Source organism: Leucoraja erinacea, chromosome 36, assembly GCF_028641065.1.
Source record: "Leucoraja erinacea ecotype New England chromosome 36, Leri_hhj_1, whole genome shotgun sequence".
Classification (NCBI taxonomy): Eukaryota; Metazoa; Chordata; class Chondrichthyes; order Rajiformes; family Rajidae; genus Leucoraja; species Leucoraja erinaceus.
Window position 1 is genome coordinate 735,001 of NC_073412.1, and position 20,000 is coordinate 755,000.

A 20,000-nucleotide genomic window follows, 5' to 3' on the forward strand; every position below is an offset into this window, starting at 1 on the left:
GAATGGATATTAAACGTGAAACTGCTGCCATCAAAGCAAACGTGGAGAAGATCCCTCGTGAAAACACCTCCGAGCCTCGCGACCCACTTTAAAGTTACTGGGAGAAATTTAATTAAAGCTTTGAGCAAACAGCCGGCCCTGATCTCCATCTCCCCGAGTTCCTGCTCCCATTCCCACTGCTCGCAACATCCTGAACCAAACACAAGGTGCTGGAGCTACGCTGCGGGTCAGGCAGCATCTGTGGATGGATAACGTTTCAGGTCGGGACCCTTATTCGGTGTCAGGGGATATGGGGAGAAGGCAGGAACGGGGTACTGATTGTGGATGATCAGCCGTGATCACATTGAATGGCGGTGCTGGCTCGAAGGGGCCGAATGGCCTCAACTCCTGCACCTGTTGTCCATGTTTGAGACTGATGGAGCAGGAGTGAGGAGGCTGGGACAAAGCCGGGCGAGGGATAGGTGGATACAGGTGAGGGGGGGACGGGGTTGGTGAAGGGGTGGAGTAAGTGACAAAGGCTGGAGGTGTCAGAGTGGCAGGAAATGGGGAGGGGGAGGGGGGAGAGGGGGGGGGGAGCTGGGGTGCAAGGTGCGTGGGGGAACATTTAGGGGGGAAAATAAAATGGGTGTTTAGATGGGAGATGAGTGTAAATGGGGAAGGGGGGGGTTTACATGGGGGGGGGGGGAGACAAAGGGGACTGTTACCTGAGATTGGAGAATTCATGTGGTCCCTTGGGATTTGGAATGACAAATTCAAACCCCTTCCCCTCCTCACCCCTCAGTTACCCCCCTCCCCCGCCTATCCTCACCCCACCCCTCCCCTCCATCCCCTCTCCGGCCAGAGTCAAGGATGCTTTCCACCAGCGAGCCACTTTACTGGAATCTCCTGCTGTGCTGTGTTGTGATGTGGGATTGTCTTTGGGATGTGGGGAGGAGCCTGGAGCACCCGGAGGAAACCCACGTGGTCCACCGGGAGAACAAGCAAACTCCACACACAGGTCAGGGTCGAACCCGGGTCTCTGGCGCAGTGAGGCAGCAGAACTACCCGCTGCACCTCATTGGGTGTGACAGAGTGAAGCCTTTCTAGAGCAACATATTCACAATGGACAATAGGTGTAGGAGTAGAGGCCATTCGGCCCTTCGAGCCAGCACCGCCATTCAATGTGATCATGGATGTTTAGACCATCTGGCCAATGCCAGGAGTTACTGCCCAGCCTTCGTTCCTTCCCTTCAACATCATATTTCTTGAGTTGCTCCACGTTGCGCTTCCTCTAACCTTCTCTCTCTCCCTGTCTCTCTTTCCTCCTTCCCTCTCTCTCCCCCTTGTACCCTCTGATCTCCGGGAAGAATCCTCCGTGCAGGCAGAGCTATGTGGCTCTCAGTGCCCCGCCCGGCTCCAACCCTGTCCGCCTGCCTGCGCGGAGTTTGCACGCTCCCCGATTGGCGATTGGTGAACTTTGCGTTTGACAACCTCACCCACCAGTTGGTGGAAACTGCCCTTAATTAAAGTTTATGCGTCCACAGTAATTGCAAGGGCAACAAACAGACTGTAGTTACGTCAGGAAGATAATTACCAGAGGTAATGTTATATATCTACAAGTCTTGGTGTTCCTGACCCATTTAAATCTGCCCTTTCAAAACCGTGTGTGGGATCAGTGGCAACGGTTTCCCAGGAATAATTAATCTTCGTCTGGGAGCTGAAGCTCTCCACTGAGGGCAGAGGTCCGATGTTGATGGAGTCAGAAACGTGGCCCCATTCATCAGTCATCCTGTGGTCCTGTCACCAGCGATGGCCCTCTCCACACTCTCCACACTCTCCACCCTCTCCACACTCTCCACCCTCTCCACACTCTCTCCACACTCTCCACACTCTCCACACTCTCCACACATGGCACTGAGGTCCCTGCACCAGGCACTCTGATCCACTCTGATCCACTCTGATCCACTCTGATCCACAAACACAGTCCACACCTCACGCCCGCCACCCTGACACGGACAATGAGAGAAACCACCGCACGATAGCAGGACTTGAGGCTGGGTAGACGGCTGATACTGGAGTGCGGGAGGTTGAGGGGTGACCTTACAACAGGGGTGCTGCTCAGGGTCTTTACCCAGGGTTGGGGAGTGTGAAATTAGAGGGCACAGCTTGAAGTTGAGAGGGAAAACTGTGCACTGTGGGAATCATCCTCTCTGGCTCCACGGGGCTGCTGGCTGGAAGGTCCCACAGACGCCACTCTCTGGGTGAAGACAGTTACATCGAACAGGACAGAGCAGGAACAGGCCCTTCGGCCCATAGCTAAATACAGAGAATTGTAGATGCAGCCTAGTCCATCACACAGACCAGAGTTACCTGAGTAACTCAGCGGGTGCAGCAGCATCTGTGGAGAACATGGATAGGTGACGTTTCACAGAGTGCTGGAGTAACTCAGCGGGTCAGGCAGCATCTATGGAGCTAAGGAAATAGGCAACGTTTCGGGTCGAAACCCTTCCGGGTTTCGGCCCGAAACGTTGCCTATTTCCAGAAGGGTTTCGGCCCGAAACGTTGCCTATTTCCTTCGCTCCATAGATGCTGCTGCACCATAACTCAGTGGGTCAGGCAGCATCTGTGGAGAACATGGATAGGTGACATTTCACAGAGTGCTGGAGTAACTCAGCGGGTCAGGCAGCAACTGTGGAGACGTTTCACAGGATAGGTAACGTGGGTCAGGCAGCAGAGGTTATTACGTTTCACAGAGTGCTGGATAACTAGGCAATACTGTGGAGAACATGGATAGGTGACGTTTCACAGAGTGCAGTAACTCAGAGGGTCAGGCAGCATCTGTGGAGAACACAGATAGGTGACGTTTCACAGAGGTTATTACGTTTCACAGAGGCCCATAACTAAATACAGAGAATTGTAGATGCAGCCTAGTCCATCACACAGACCAGACTCCCCTCAACCCCACCATCGACTCCATCTACACCACGCTGCCTCGGGGAAGCAGCCAACATAATCAAAGGCCACTCACCCCACCCCGGTTATTCTCTCTTTCCCCCCGTCCCGTCAGGCAGGAGCTTGAAACGCGCACAGCACCAGCTTCAGGAACAGCTTCTTCCCTGCTCTACATTCTACTGAATAATCTCTCATTAACTGCAGTGTAGTCCCAATCTCCCAACCAACCTCATCGCAGACCTTGCATTTTTTTTAAATCTGCACTTTCTCTGTGGCTGTATTCTATAGTCTGGTGTCTTTCTCTTTGCACCACTTGTTCCTGGTGAAAACCTTCTCGTCTGGTGCCCAGATGTACAAACATGGACCATGCGACAGGCCATTCAGCCCACAATGTCTGTGCTATACATGGTGCCAAGTTAAACTAATATCCATCCATCTCCTGCATATCCAAGTGTTGCAGGTCTGTCCAACCTCCCGTCACCCCTACAGCCCCAAATGTAGGAAGCATCCTGGTGAACTCCACCTGCACCTTCCCCAAAGCCTCTACACCCTTCCTGTAACGGGGGCGTGACCAGTACATGTGATACTCCGCAGGAGAAGGCTTACACAAGAGATCTCTGCAACTGACCATGTGAGAAGTGCCGGCTGTGGCAGCTTTACCAACATGTATAATTGGTCTTTCAAAAACACGCCTTTATTCAATAAAATCTGTCGAGCGTGCGGGGCCAGAGAACGCCGCGATGTGTCAGAAATATCCTCTGGTTCAGCAATGCTCCTGCAAATCCTTTTACAAATGAGATCAGGGGAGGTCAGCTCGACATAGCGTTTATGTTCTTTCAAGTAGAACAGAGACTTGTATTTGTGTAGCAATGGGCCAACCCATTGTAGAATAGTATTCTGACAGTGTACCCCCTTCCCTAGTAGAGCAGAGCTCCCTCAGTTCTGCCCCTCCCTCAATACCCCCCCACCCTCACCCCCATTCGGCCCATCAAGTCTACCCCACCATTCAATCATGGCTGATCTATCTCTCTCTCCTAACCCCATTCTCCTGCCTTCTCCCCATAACATCTGACACCCCCACTGATCAAGAATTTATCTAAGGTAGACAAAAATGCTGGAGAAACTCAGCGGGTGCAGCAGCATCTATGGAGCGAAGGAAATAGGCAACGTTTCGGGCCAAAACCCTTCTTCAGACAAGAATCTATCTATCTCTGCCTTAAAAATATCCACTGACTTGTGGCCTCCACAGCCGTCTGTGGCAATGAGTTCCACAGATTCACCACCCTCTGACTAAAGAAATTCCTCCTCACCGCCTTCCTGAGTGAACGCCCTCTAATTCTGAGGCTGTGACCTCTAGTCTTAGACTCTCCCACTAGTGGAAACATCCTCTCCACATCCACTCCATTCACTATTCAATTAGATCCCCCTCATCCTTCTAAACTCCAGTGAGTACAGGCCCAGTGCCGTCAAAAGCTCCTCGTATGTTAACCCAATTGTTAGTTGTGTATATTATGATCACGAGGTACAGTAGTGTTGTTGCGTGTAATACAGTCAGTGTAAAGTCCAGTGTGACATGATTACAGCCATGCCATCCACAGTGTCTAGACCGAGGGTCTCCAACGAGACAGGGGTTTGGTCATGACCTCCATCTATACATAGAAACATAGAACATAGAAACATAGAAATTAGGTGCAGGAGTAGGCCATTCGGCCCTTCGAGCCTGCACCGCCATTCAATATGATCATGGCTGATCATCCAACTCAGTATCCCGTCCCTGCCTTCTCTCCATACCCCCTGATCAATTTAGCCACAAGGGCCACATCTAACTCCCTCTTAAATATAGCCAATGAACTGTGTGGCCTCAACTACCCTCTGTGGCAGAGAGTTCCAGAGATTCACCACTCTCTGTGTGAAAAAAGTTCTTCTCATCTCGGTTTTAAAGGATTTCCCCCTTTATCCTTAAGCTGTGACCCCTTGTCCTGGACATCCCCAACATCGGGAGCAATCTTCCTGCATCTAGCCTGTCCAACCCCTTAAGAATTTTGTAAGTTTCTATAAGATCCCCTCTCAATCTCCTAAATTCTAGAGTATAAACCAAGTCTATCCAGTCTTTCTTCATAAGACAGTCCTGATATCCCAAGAATCAGTCTGGTGAACCGTCTCTGCACTCCCTCTATGGCAAGAATGTCCTTCCTCAGATTAGGAGACCAAAACTGTACGCAATACTCCAGGTGTGGTCTCACCAAGACCCTGTACAACTGCAGTAGAACCTCCCTGCTCCTATACTCAAATCCTTTTGCTATGAAAGCCAACATACCATTGGCTTTCTTCACTGCCTGCTGCACCTGCATGCCTACCTTCAATGACTGGTGTACCATGACACCCAGGTCTCGCTGCATCTCCCCCTTTACCAATCGGCCACCATTTAGATAATAGTCTGCTTTCCTGTTTTTGTCACCAAAATGGATAACATCACATTTATCCACATTAAACTGCATTATCCACATGACGACCTTTCTCCAAACCAATGACAAACAGACATCTAGTTGCCCACCGCGATGGTTAGCCGGTGAATTACTGACCAACCACAGCCACAGTGACCAACTGGATGATTCACAAGCCTCAAGCTCAGAGCCCACAACGTTCTGCACCAGCGCATGCTGCCTGCACTGGCCCTGCAATGGTGGTCCTGGAGCGCAGTCTCACTCACCGGCACTGAATCTTGGCCAACTGCTGGTATCTCTGGGTCCCGACAGGCGACCTCGTCTCCGGACAGTGACGAGCGAACATATACTGAAAGGGAACAGGAGATGGTATCAGCCGGCAATGTGGGACTGGATCTCCAGCGGGAACACTGCCCTCACACCCCTCCCCATCCCCACCCACACACCGCCCCACACCCCCCACACTCCCCCACACACCCCACCCCCCACACACCCCACCCCTCCACACTACAAACCCACCCCCACACACACACCCCCAGTATGGGATCACACACACCACCCCCAGTGGGGGGTGGGCACCCCCACCCCAGTGGGGTCAGTATGGGATGAGGGTGGTCAGTGTGGGGGGAGTGGGCAGTGTGGACAGTGTGGGGTGTGGGGGGTTGAGTGGCCAGTGTGGGGTGGAGTGGCCAGTGTGGGTGAGGGTGGTCAGTGTGGGGTGGAGTGGGGGCAGTGTGGGCAGTGGGCAGTGTGTTGTGGGCAGTGTGGGGGTGTGTGTGGGGGTGGCAGTGTGGGGTGTGTGGGGGGTGGAGTGGGCAGTGTGGAGTGGGCAGTGTGGGCAGTGTTGTGTGGGTGGAGTGGGCAGTGTGGGGTGGAGTGGGCAGTGTGGGGTGGAGTGGGCAGTGTGGGGGGGGGTGGGCAGTGGGCAGTGTGGGGAGGAGAGGGGCAGTGTGGGTGAGTGGGGTGGAGTGAGTGGGCAGTGTGGGGCAGTGTGGGGGGGAGTGGGCAGTGTGGGGGGGGAGTGGGCAGTGGGCAGTGGGGGTGGAGGAGTGGTCAGTGTGGAGTGGGCAGTGGGACAGTGTGGGGTGAGGGGTGGAGTGGGCAGTGTGGGGTGTGGGGGGGAGTGGGCAGTGTGGGGTGGAGTGGGCAGTGTGGGGGGCAATGTGGGCAGTGTGTAACCGGGCGTGCAGCCTCCCACCACACACACACACCAGTGTGAAGTATTACTACACACTGTGGCGGGGAGTTTCACTGGAGCAGGGATATTGCAGCAGCTACAATGAAGTCATCTCTCTGACAATTACACCAGTGATTCACGGCACATAAAATGGAGCAGTAGTCATGGCAACAGAGGAGAGAGCTGCAGGAGCGTTGGGAGTTGGGTGTGGAGTTGCTGCCGTCACCAGCTGGGGTTAGAGGGCACAGTATTGCCGGGGAGAGAGAGGCAGGAGGAGGAGAGCAGAGTGGACGGGCTGCCGGTCAATGCACGAATGGTCACACAGAGTGCTGGAGTAACTCAGCGGGTGCAGCATCTGTGGAGAACATGGATAGGTGACGTTTCACAGAGTGCTGGAGTAACTCAGCGGGTGCAGCAGCATCTATGGAGTGAAGGAAATAGGTAACGTTTCAGCCTGAAACCCTTCCGGGTTTCAGCCCGAAACGTTGCCTATTTCCAGAAGAGTTTCGGCCCGATACGATGCTGGTTCATTATGATGATAGACACAAAATACTGGAGTAACTCAGCGGGTCAGGCAGCATCTGTGGAGAACATGGATTGGTGGCGTTTCACAGAGTGCTGGAGTAACTCAGCGGGTCAGGCAGCATCTCTGGAGGAAAGGAGTTTGTGACGTTTTGGATCAAGACCATTCTTGCTCGGGGCTGGGCGGGCCGAATGGCCTGTTTCAATGCGGTCTGAGTATGATTGTCCTGTCCCGGGAGTGTGTGATTGGGGGGGAGAGAGCGTCTGGTCTCCAGTCCGGTCCCTGTAACCATTGGATCACTCCCCTTCCTGTGAATGTTGAGGAGAATCCCAGCTCTGTGGAAGTAGTCATTACTGACAAAATATACCGTTTTACATTCAAGGGGATTGTTAAAGGGAAACATCTCCCTGAACTGTTTCCTCTCTTTGTAGTGTAATTATTCTGCAACATTCAATAAATGATGTGGAGCTTTAATTTCTTACACTGAAACGTATCTTTATCCACTTAACAGTTTAATTAATAACATTAGCGCTGAATTTGATGTATCGCACAGCGGCAGCTCACATCTCCACTCTGACTGGCCCTGGTGGCTGCCATCCGGAACACAAACTAGACTTTGAACTAGAGCTTTACACCGGACCTCAGCTACGCCACTGTGTGTGAATGATTGAATAAGTTGCCAAGTTTGTTCACATACAAGGAATTTGACTTGGTGCTCCGCCCGCAAGTATCAACGTGACATACAGTGACAAATAAGAATGACACAAAACATTAAACATTAATAATAAGACATTATCCATTAAACATGTGAATTAAATAAAATACCAGAGCAAAAGGAGGCTACAGATCTTTGGTTATTGAGTAGAGTTACTACTCGTGGGGAAAAGAGCTTTTATGTCTGGCTGTGGCAGCTTTGAGTGGAGAGAGGAAGGTTCACTCCCCATGATGTGTGCAGGAAGGAACTGTAGACGCTGGTTTACCAGAATGATGGCAGGATCAGAGGGTTTCAGCTACAGTGGAGAGGGTGGACAGGCTAGAATTGTTTTCTCTGGGACGGGTGAAGGAATGGGCTGAAGAATGGTCTCGACTCCAACATTACCAGCCAGCCAACATCTACTGCAAAGCTCCCATTTTCGTGTGAAAGGCTCCCTAACCCACCATCATGGGGTGAAGACAGACACACAAAGCTGGAGTAACTCAGCGGGACAGGCAGCATCTCTGGAGAGAAGGAATGGTCTGAAGAAGGGTCTCGACTCGAAATGTCACCCATTCCTTCTCTCCAGAGACGCTGCCTGTCCCGCTGAGTTACTCCAGCTTTGTGTGTCTGTCTTCACCATATGATGGTGGGTTAAGGAGCCTTTCACACGAAACTGGGAGCTTTGCAGTAGATGTTGGCTGGTTGGTAATGTTGGAGTCGAGACCATTCTTCAGACCATTCCTTCACCCGTCCCAGAGAAAACAATTCTAGCCTGTCCACCCTCTCCCCCTGTAGCTGAAACCCTCTAATCTTGGCATCATTCTGGTAAACCCTCCACTTCCCCAAAGCCTCCAGATGCTTCCTGTAATGGGGGCGACCAGACTGCACGTAATACTCCCAACACAGCTGAACCAAAGTCTGCCGGGACTACAACATGACTTGTTCAAGAAGGAACTGCAGATGTTGGAGAAACTCAGCGGGTGCAGCAGCATCTATGGAGCGAAGGAAATAGGCAACGTTTTGGGCCGAAACCCGGAAGGGTTTCGGCCCGAAACGTTGCCTATTTCCTATAGTGGAGATTGTTCAACTCTTTGCATGGAGCGAAGGAAATAGGCGACGTTTTGGGCCGAAACCCCTCTACAGACTCTACATGACTTGTTCTCAGTTAGTAATAACATGTAGAGTTTAAAGGGTCTGCTCCTGTCCTTGTCCCCCTCCCCCACCTCACACTGAGGCGACCCCCATGTTCTGCCCTCTGTAGTTGATCAAGGTGACTCCGATTGTCCTGTACGTAACACAGCTGCCTGCATGGATCAGTGTGTAGAGTAAAGGAACGATTTGTATCACGGTTGTGCAGCCTACACCACCTTCAATGGATTAGGCAAAGCCAATCTAAATAAGATCACAACTAGCTGCCTGAGTGATTTTTAATTTGGTTATCATCAGAGAGCCAGTTGTTGCTCAAGGCACAGCGGCCAGATGATAGTTGGCACCAGCGGGTGGGAACACAACAGGTGTACACGTCACAGGCCCCCTCCGCATACTAATGCCCAGCCTGGGGGCATAAACACACACACGTCCCAAACAGGGGGGCTGACATGAGTTTAATTAACCCAGACTCCATGTAATATCATTCTGTATCTCCCTCCCCCCTGACATCAGTCTCCACCACAAACACCACCTATTCCTTCTCTCCAGAGATGCTGCCTGGATGTCCCGCTGAATTACTCCGGCCTTTTGTGTCTATCTTCAGTTCTGTCCCACACATTATTTGCTCCATGGAACTTGGTGTTTTATCAGCCTGTGTGTGTCAAACCTACCAGTGTTTGTTTCCCCAAGTCTACAGTGCAGCTCCCAGCTTGGACAGTGGCCACACTAACCCCACACTGGCACAGTGGCCACACTAACCCACACTGGCACTACTGTGATGCCACACATGTTCTAACTGTAAAACTACTTCAGAAACACAAGCCCCCTGTATCCATGAACCAGCCAGTGGCTGGGTTGATAGGCAGTGTTAGAGTGGTCATATCTGCCCCTGTCTACCCTGCCCGTCCCATCCCATCCTTCACCTTAAACACCTCGACCTGGTCACCTCTAACAACCCCGTTTCCTACAGAAAGCTGATCTATTCAGACACGGATCCTGGGCTGACTGTGGAAGCAGTAACACTGCCCTGACCGCTCGCTAATGGATGCTGTTGTTATCTGAGCAATATCTGGTGCTGGCTGATCGATGCCTGGTGTAATCAAGACCAGAGGGTAAAGAGTCAGAAAAATACACCATGCTCACCTCAATCATTCCAATTCCATCTCAGCCATTACAAATTCCCCAACATACGGTGGGACAAGCAATCCATGTACTTGAAACTATGAAGACAGACACAAAATGCTGGAGTAACTCAGCGGGAGAGTCAGGCAGCATCTCTGGAGAGAAGGAATTGGCAGACTCTGAAGAAGGTCTTTGGTGTGGCTTTGAATGGACAGGTTTTGGGTTGGGGACCTATTGATGGCTGATCATCCAAGTATCCAGGGGGGGGGGGGGGAGGCTGAGCGGGGGGGGAGGCTGGAAAAAGAGAGGAGGGGCAAGTAATAGACACAAAGAGTTGAGGAAGGTTTGGAGATGGGTCTCGACCCGAAACGTCACCCATTCCTTCTCTCCACAGATGCTGTCTGACCCGCTGAGTTACTCCAGCATTTTGTGTCTATCTTCGATTAAAACCAGCATCTGCAGTTCCTTCATATGGAGAAATATAGGTTATGTATAGGTATCACGTTCAACACGGACATTGTGGGCTGAATGGCCTGTTCTAGTGTTGAACTGATTTATGTTCTAGGTTAGATGATGTAACTTGCATTGGCAATATTGAACAGAAGGACAGGCAATTTGACCCCTCAGGTTTGCTCTGGTTTTCGGTGAGACTGAGGGGGGGGGGGGGGGGGGGGGGGGGGGGGGGGGGGGGGGGGGGGGGTGACTTTGTGCATTCCACACTCTCCCACCTCATCCCCGTATCCTGCAGTTCCCTTCAGCAGGACAGAAACTCCCCTGGACAGGACCAGACTCCCCCTGGGATAGGCCTGGATAGAGTGGATGTGGAGAGGATGTTTCCACTAGTGGGAGAGTCTAGGACTAGAGGGCACGGCCTCAGAATTAAAGGACGTTCCTTTAGGAAAGAGATGAGGAGGGATTTCTTTAATTCAGAGGGTGGTGAATCTGTGGAATTCATTGCCACAGACGGCTGTGGAGACCAAGTCAGTGGATATTTTTAAGGCAGAGATAGATAGATTGTTGATTAGTGCGGGTGTCAGGGGTTATGGGGAGAAGGCAGGAGAATGGGGTTTGGAGGGAGAGATAGATCAGCCATGATTGAATAGTGGAATAGACTTGATGGGCCGAATGGCCTAATTCTGCTCCTATCCCTTATGACCTCTCCCCTGCACTGTCTCCCCCCCATGCCAGCAGGAGCTGCTCAGTCTACATTCTCCACCAGTCTCTCTGTCTCTCTCTCAAACACTGACGTGTTTTGTATGTTTTTAATTTAGTTTCAGCCACAGAATGAATTATTAAATGCCGCGAGGCCCAGCCAATCCTTTTTTAAAATATCTGCCTTGTTCCAAGCAAAATATATCTTGTCAAATACATAAAGTATTGATGAGGCGTTCATCTCTGTGCTGCAGTGGGTGAGTGACGTGTGGACCCTGCTACAGATGCCCACCAGCCCATCACCTGTCACTACAGCCACTGCCAGGTGAGGCAGGGGGGGGTACAGCCTCACCTGTCACACTCACAATGAATAAAGGTGGTAAGAAAAAGTAAAGAAAAATAATAATAAAATAAAATAAACATAAAGATTTTTCCGCTGATCTGTGTTAGAAATGTCATGTTGAAGGGTGGGGGAGGGGTGAGGGGTCATGGTGAATGGGGGTGTGGTGGTGGGGGGGGGGGGTAAAGGGTGGGGGAGGGGGGTGAGGGGTTCTGGTGAATGGGGGGTGGGGGGGGGGGGGGGGGGGGGGTGGGGGGGGGGGTGGGGGTGGGGGGGGGGGGGGGGGGGGGGGGGGGCGGGGGGGGGGGTGGGGGGGGGGGGGTGGGGGGGGGGGGGGGGGGGGGGGGGGGGGGGGGGGGGGGGGGGGGGGGGGGGGGGGAGGGGTGGGGGGGGGGGGGGGTGGTGGGGGGGGGGGGTGGTGGGGGGGGGGGGGGGGGGGGGGGGGGGGGGGGGGGGGGGGGGGGGGGGGGGGGGGGGGGGGGGGGGGGAGGGGTGAGGGGTGGGGGGGGGGGGGGGTGGGGGGGAGGGGGGGGGTGGGGGGGGGGGGGGAGGGGTAGGGTGGGGGGGGGGGGGGTGAATGCTGAGGTGAGGGGATACTGTCAGCAACCGGAGAGTGTCTGCACCCGGGAAGAAGATGACTCCAACAGTTAGTTGAGTTGAGTTTAGAACTACAGCGGGGAAACAGGCCCTTCGGCCCATCGAGTCCGCCTTGACCAGCGATCACCTTTACGCTAGTCCTATCCTGCACACTAGGGACAATTTATAGAGGCCAATTAACGTACAAACCTGCACGTCTTTGGAGTGTGGGAGGAAACCGGAGATCTCTGAGAAAACCCATGCAGGTGACGGGGAGAACGTGCAAACTCCACACAGACAGCAGCCGAGATCTGGATCGAACCTGGGTCTCTGGCGCTGTGAGGCAGCAGCTCAATGGACTGTTTCTCTGCACAGTTCCCTCACGAATAGATGGGAGGAAATGGGAGGCAAACCGTGGGGTTGGAGGAGTCGCTGATGAGGTGCACTCTCTGCCCAATGGACTCTGGCCAGCGGTCTCTCCGGCCAGTGGTCTCTGCGGCCCGTGGTCTCTCGGGCCAGTGGTCTCAGCTGCCAGTGGTCTCTGCGGCCAGTGGTCTCTGCGGCCAGTGGTCTCTGCGGCCAGTGGTCTCTGCGGCCAGTGGTCTCTGCGGCCAGTGGTCTCTGCGGCCAGTGGTCTCTCCGGCCAGTGATCTTTCCGGCCAGTGGTCTCCGGCCAGTGGTCTCTGCGGCGTGATCTTTCCGGCCAGTGGTCTCTCCGGCCAGTGGTCTCTGCGGCCAGTGGTCTCTGCGGCCAGTGGTCTCTGCGGCCAGTGGTCTCTCCGGCCAGTGGTCTCTGCGGCCACTGGTCTTGGCAGCTAGTACCACTGCCTCACTCTCTCTGCCACACTAATTAACACACTCATGTCGACCAGAAACCCATTTGTTCCAGACCAAGTGTGACAAATATATGGAAGACTACTTTGAATGCAGCTTAACCAGATTTAAATGGTTTATAACACGACCCTAATACAGTAGATTTATTCAATCTGTTATATAATTAGTAAAGCCCTAATGTTTAATAAAATTATTGAATTAATAATGACATGCTGTGGTTGTGCAGGAGAGTAGTGGAGACTCTCAGCACGAGTGTGGGAGCAGATACCATCTCCACTACTGACCTGTCCACACACCAGGTTCCACAGGCGCCTGGGTCATCTGGTCAACACTCAGACACCTGGAAGCTTCACCTCCCCGCACAAGGTGGCCAAACTCACAAACAACACGGCAATGGATGACAGGAGGGTGAAGAGGGGCCTACACTATTGGGGTAGACACAAACGCTGGAGAAACTCAGCGGGTGAGGCAGCATCTATGGAGCGAAGGAATAGGTGACGTTTCGGGTCGAGGCCCTTCTTCAGACTCTTTCAGATTTTTCCAGCATCTGCAGTTCTTTCTTAAACAATGCACTATCAGGGTGATACATAGAAACATAGAAAATAGGTGCAGGAGTAGAGGCCATTCGGCCCTTCGAGCCTGCACCGCCATTATAAGATCATGGCTGATCATCCAACTCAGTATCCCGTACCTGCCTTCTCTCCATACCCACTGATCCCTTTAGCCACAAGGGCCACATCTAACTCCCTCTTCAATATAGCCAATGAACTGTGGCCTCAACTACCCTCTGTGGCAGAGAGTTCCACAGATTCACCACTCTGTGTGTGAACAATGTTTTTCTCATCTGGGTCCTAAACGTGCAGGGTCCTCCAGAGTGCTGGGTCCTCCAGAGTGCTGGGTCCTCCAGTGTTGGGTCCTCCAGAGTGCTGGGTCCTCCAGAGTGCTGGGTCCTCCAGAGTGCTGGGTCCTCCAGTGTGCTGGGTCCTCCAGAGTGCTGGGTCCTCCAGTGCTGGGTCCTCCAGAGTGCCGGGTCCTCCAGAGTGCCGGGTTCTCCAGAGTGCCGGGTCCTCCCGAGTGCTGGGTCCTCCAGAGTGCTGGGTCCTCCAGAGTGCTGGGTCCTCCAGAGTGCTGGGTCCTCCAGAGTGCTGGGTCCTCCAGTGCTGGGTCCTCCAGAGTGCTGGGTCCTCCAGAGTGCTGGGTCCTCCAGAGTGCTGGGTCCTCCAGAGTGCTGGGTCCTCCAGTGCTGGGTCCTCCAGAGTGCTGGGTCCTCCAGAGTGCTGGGTCCTCCAGTGCTGGGTCCTCCAGTGCTGGGTCCTCCAGTGCTGGGTCCTCCAGAGTGCTGGGTCCTCCAGAGTGCTGGGTCCTCCAGTGCTGGGTCCTCCAGTGCTGGGTCCTCCAGTGCTGGGTCCTCCAGTGCTGGGTCCTCCAGAGTGCTGGGTCCTCCAGAGTGCCGGGTCCTCCAGTGCTGGGTCCTCCAGAGTGTTGGCTCCTCCAGAGTGCCGGGTCCTCCAGAGTGCTGGGTCCTCCAGTGCTGGGTCCTCCAGAGTGCCGGGTCCTCCAGAGTGCCGGGTCCTCCAGTGCCGGGTCCTCCAGTGCCGGGTCCTCCAGTGCTGGGTCCTCCAGTGCAGGGTCCTCCAGTGCTGGGTCCTCCAGAGTGCCCCTGGACACATCATGATCCCACTCCAAGGACAAGTGGACACGGACATAGGCCGGACCCACCCCTATCCTTGACCAGTCGATCCGGGCAGATCCCTCGACTGCCCTCTGCCTGGCCCAGCGAATGGCCATCTTGACCAGGCCCAGGAGCAGACAGACAGGGAGACCCCCCCCCCCCTTGAGACCAAAGATCCAGAGGGTGGGGCGAAAGTACAACCCCTTCAGATAGTCGAACAGGAGCTGCAGCCTCTCATATCTGAGCCTGAGAGTGTGGGGTGGGACAGTGTAGAGGGAGTTTCACTCTGTGTCTGACCCCGGGTGGTGAATCTGTGGATCTCATTGCCACAGACGGCTGCGGAGGCCACAAGTCAGCGGATATTTTTAAAAGCAGAGATAGATAGATTGTTGATTAGTGCGGGTGTCAGGGGTTATGGGGAGAAGGGATAGATCAGCCATGATTGAATGGCAGAGATGGGCCGAATGGCCTAATACTGCTGCTATCACATGAGTATATGAGCGTAGCCGGGAGCTGGTGATTGGTGGTGTGTGTGGTGGAGGCCACCATTACCCACTGCGCTGGTCTCAACTCACGTTGATGCATTCTATTCATGCAGCCACAATAATCTATCATTACTGAATCCTACAGTTCTATTACCAAGGAGAAATGAGTGCGATATATTTGATGCAAGCCTCCTGTGGCAGAGTGCAGAGCAAGCCGGCAATGTAATGGACTCTATAAATCACAAACCCAATAAAGGGAAGATGAAACAAGCTTGCTGCATAACCAAGATTTAAATAACACATTGATATTGAGCTGGGATCAGCCCAATAGCAGCAAACTCACTTTTATTTTTATCATGCAGTCTTCAATTATTCACGCTCCTGGTCTTACAAAGTTCACCAGTGGCTTCACTGATGGACGGCTGTGTTTCACAAGCCTTTAAAGTGGCCAAATTAGCACAGGACCAGGGACCCAGGGTTTAATTAGTATCCATGTTCATCTCTGAGACTCACACAGCAGATGGTTCCCCAGTGTACAGTGGTCCCCACACACTGACACACACACACACGCACTGACCCACACACACACACACTGACCCACACACTCACACCCCCACACCCCCACACACACACACACACACCCACACACACACACACACACACACACACTCACACACACACACACACACACACACACACTGACCCACACACACACACACACACACACACACACACACACACACTGACCACACACACACACACACACACTGACCCACACACACACACACACACACACACTGACCACACACACACACACACACCCACACACACACACACACACTCACACACACACACACACACACACACACACACACACACACACACCCACACACCCACACTGACCCCCACACACACTGACCCACACGCCCTGACACACACACTGACCCTTACTGGGGACATGCTACACACACACACACATATGCACTCACACATACACACACCCACACGCATGCATGCACGCACACACACGTACACACATGTATATTTACACACGTATGCACACACACATATGTATACTCACTCACATATATATTTACACACACACACACAGATTTACAAACACACATGTGTGCACACGTGTACATTTACATACACACGTATGTCTGTAAATGTTCCACGTCCATTTTCCTGCTGATTTCAGAATTCAAACTCTATTCATGTAAAAACATAATTCACACTTAAGCCAACGCTCGCTCGCGGAGAATAAAAGTAAATGGTCCCAAGCGAGTTGTTGTATCGCTTCTTGTAATCAGCCTGCCAGACTTACAGAGGGGGAGAGGAGAGGAGGGGGGGGGGGGTGGGTGGGTGAGGTGGGTGGGGTGGGTGAGTGGTGGGTGAGTGGGTGGGTGGGTGGGTGGGTGTGTGGGTGTGGGTGGGGGGGTGGGGTGGGTGGGTGGGTGGGTGGGTGGGGTGTGTGGGTGGGTGGTGTGTGGGTGGTGGGTGGGTGAGTGTGGGTGGGTGTGGGTGGGTGGTGGGTGGGTGTGTGGGGTGTGTGGGTGGGGTGGGTGGGGGTGGGTGGGTGTGGGTGGGTGGGTGGGTGGGTGGGTGGGTGGGTGGGTGGGTGGGTGGGTGGGTGGGTGGATGGATGGGTGGGTGGATGGATGGGTGGATGGATGGGTGGATGGGTGGGGGGGTGGGTGCATGGGTGTGTGTGTGGGTCTGTGGGTGTGTGGGTGAGTGTGTGGGTGTGTGTGTGGGTGGGTGGGTGTGTGGGTGGGTGGGTGGGTGGGTGGGTGGGTGGGTGAGTGGGTGGGTGGGTGGCTGCACGATCACCCCTACCAGTAAAGGCCTGTCCAGTCTCCAATGCTTCAGCCTTGCTCTGGGACCATGCAGTCAGCCGGCAGTCCCTAGACAGAGGAGTTTGACCACACGTTAGATCGACAGGTTTGTGCTCCCAATGATATTTACATCAAGAGTTCCCCAGACTCAGGGCCACTGCAGACCGCTGTTACAATCCAACACTAGCGGAGACCACTCTTCCCTCTACTGCTGCTGCTGAGGAAGGTCTCAGATCTCTGTCCACGGCATCCAGCAACATCTCACCCTCTGGCTGGTCTCCACCGCAATGACGACTAGTACAGCACAGAAACAGGCCCTTCGGCCCACTTAGTCCATGCAGCCTAGTAGGCATACCAGGCTAGTCCCATTTGCTGCATTTGTCCCATATCCCTGCCTCCATCCTCCAGCCTCGAGACAAGGACAGTGACCTTTCACTTTATCCGAGCCTCTCGTGATTTCGTCCACCTCAATAAAGTCACCCACCCACCCGCCCACCCACTCCTTCGCCTCACACCTTCCAATGGAATAATTCAACCAGAGTTGGGGAAAGATTGCTACATCTCAACCCCATGGACTGAGGCTGGGGGCTGGCGCTGGGGCTGGAGACTGGAGCTGGACGCTGGGACTGGGGGCTGGAGGCTGGGAGGCTGGACGCTGGGGCTGGGGGCTGGAGGCTGGGGGCTGGGGGCTGGGGCTGGAGGCTGGAGGCTGGGGGCTGGGGGCTGGGGGCTGGAGGCTGGAGGCTGGAGGCTGGGGGCTGGGGGCTGGAGGCTGGGGCTGGAGGCTGGGGGCTGGGGCTGGGGGCTGGGGCTGGGGGCTGGAGGCTGGGGGGGCTGGGGGCTGGAGGCTGGGGGCTGGGGGCTGGGGCTGGGGGGCTGGGGGCTGGAGGCTGGGGGGGGGGGCTGGGGGCTGGAGGCTGGGGGCTGGAGGCTGGAGGCTGGAGGCTGGCTGGGCTGGGGGCTGGGGGCTGGGGGGCTGGGGGGGGCGCTTGGCTGGACGCTGGCTGGGCTGGGGGCTGGGCTGGGCTGGCTGGGGGCTGGAGGCTGGAGGCTGGGGCTGGAGGCTGGGGGGGCTGGGGCTGGAGGCTGGAGGCTGGGGGCTGGGGGCTGGGGGCTGGAGGCTGGACGCTGGGGGCTGGAGGCGCTGGACGCTGGGGGCTGGGGGCTGGAGGCTGGAGGCTGGGGCTGGGGGCTGGGGGCTGGGACGCTGGGGGCTGGACGCTGGGGGCTGGACGCTGGACGCTGGAGGCTGGACGCTGGAGGCTGGAGGCTGGGGGCTGGAGGCTGGGGGCTGGAGGCTGGGGCTGGGGGCTGGAGGCTGGAGGCTGGGGGCTGGAGGCTGGGACGCTGGGGGCTGGAGGCTGGAGGCTGGAGGCTGGGGGTCGGGGGGGCTGGAGGCTGGGCTGGGTGCTGGAGGCTGGAGGCTGGGGGGGAGGCTGGGGGCTGGACGCTGGGCTGGGGGCTGGGCTGGAGGCTGGGGGCTGGGGGCTGGGGGCTGGAGGCTGGAGGCTGGGGGGTGGCTGGAGGCTGGGGCTGGGGGGCTGGAGGCTGGAGGCTGGGGCTGGAGGCTGGGGCTGGGGGCTGGGGGGGCTGGAGGCTGGGGGCTGGAGGCTGGGGGCTGGAGGCTGGAGGCTGGAGGCTGGAGACTGGAGGCTGGAGGCTGGACACTGGAGGCTGGAGGCTGGAGGCTGGAGGCTGGAGGCTGGGGGCTGGAGGCTGGAGGCTGGAGGCTGGAGGCTGGAGGCTGGAGGCTGGAGGCTGGGGGCTGGAGGCTGGAGGCTGGAGGCTGGAGACTGGACGCTGGAGACTGGACACTGGAGACTGGACGCTGGACGCTGGGGGCTGGACGCTGGGGGCTGGACGCTGGACGCTGGAGGCTGGACGCTGGAGACTGGAGATGGGGGCTGGACGCTGGAGGCAGCTGAACACAAACAGGTCTCATTTCACCTCAAATTACAGTCCAAACAGATATTGTCGTTGTCGTTCTATCATCACTTAAATCATTAATTTAAATCATTCAAAAAAAAAGTCACAATTATTCGAGTGATTACAATTTTTAATCTGTTAATCTTGGTCTTAATGGCATATTTAATTGTAGCAAATCCCTTTGCGAATCCATTAATATTGATGGAGCAATTATCGCAGGAATTAGGCAGGAACCTGTTTGCTGGGGAGGATGGTATCTTTAAGGGACTGGAATCCTGAGCAAAGTCAGCTCTTGGCTCGAATATTCATCCAACAGGTGGTCCTCAATAAACTTCCCAGCTGTGTGTGTGTGAAGAACTTCACCCCCTCTCTACACCTGCCCCCCCCTACACACTGTTGGACTGAGTGTCGTGCCCGTGTGTGTGTGAGGCTCTGTGGAGCACACCGGTCAGTCCCACACTCCCCTCCCCCTGAGACCAGTCTCTGTCCAGTGTCCAGCGTCCGTCCTCTCCTCTCTTCACATTACTGTGAGGATCGGCTTGTACTCGCTAGAATTTAGAAGATTGAGGAGGGGATCTTATAGAAACTTACAAAATTCTTAAGGGGTTGGACAGGCTAGATGCAGGAAGATTGTTCCCGATGTTGGGGAAGTCCAGAACAAGGGGTCACACAGTTTAAAGATAAGAGGGAAATCTTTTAGGACCGAGATGAGAAAATTATTTTTTACACAGAGAGTGGTGAATCTGTGGAATTCTCTGCCACAGAAGGTAGTTGAGGCCACACAGTTCATTGGCTATATTCCACCATTCAATATGATCATGGCTGATCATCCAACTCAGTATCCTGTACCTGCCTTCTCTCCATACCCCCTGATCCCTTTAGCCACAAGGGCCACATCTAACTCCCTCTTAAATATAGCCAATAAACTGTGTGGCCTCAACTACCTTCTGTGGCAGAGAGTTCCACAGATTCACCACTCAGTGTGAAAAATGTTTTTCTCATCTCGGTCCTAAAAGACTTCCCCCTTATCCTTAAGCTGTGACCCCTTGTCCTGGACTTCCCCAACATCGGGAACAATCTTCCTGCATCTAGCCTGTCCAACCCCTTAAGAATTTTGTAAGTTTCTATAAGATC

General features: G+C 54.6%; 1 protein-coding gene across 4 annotated transcripts in view; it reads right to left on the reverse strand.

Annotated features, from left to right (window-relative positions):
• The window catches only part of LOC129713648 (leucine-rich repeat and immunoglobulin-like domain-containing nogo receptor-interacting protein 1), a 124,038-nt gene that overhangs the window by 6,995 nt on the left and 97,043 nt on the right, over nt 1–20,000 (reverse strand). For 2 of the 4 annotated variants that reach the window (XM_055662857.1, XM_055662855.1), the window contains exons 3-4: nt 16,942–17,009; nt 5,642–5,724 (exon numbers count right to left, since the gene is read on the reverse strand). The exons of 1 other annotated variant lie outside the window; for it this stretch is intronic. The gene's annotated coding sequence lies outside the window, so the exon portion shown is untranslated. The remainder of the gene's footprint in view (nt 1–5,641; nt 5,725–16,941; nt 17,010–20,000) is intronic. One more of the 4 variants, XM_055662856.1, reaches the window with a different exon arrangement.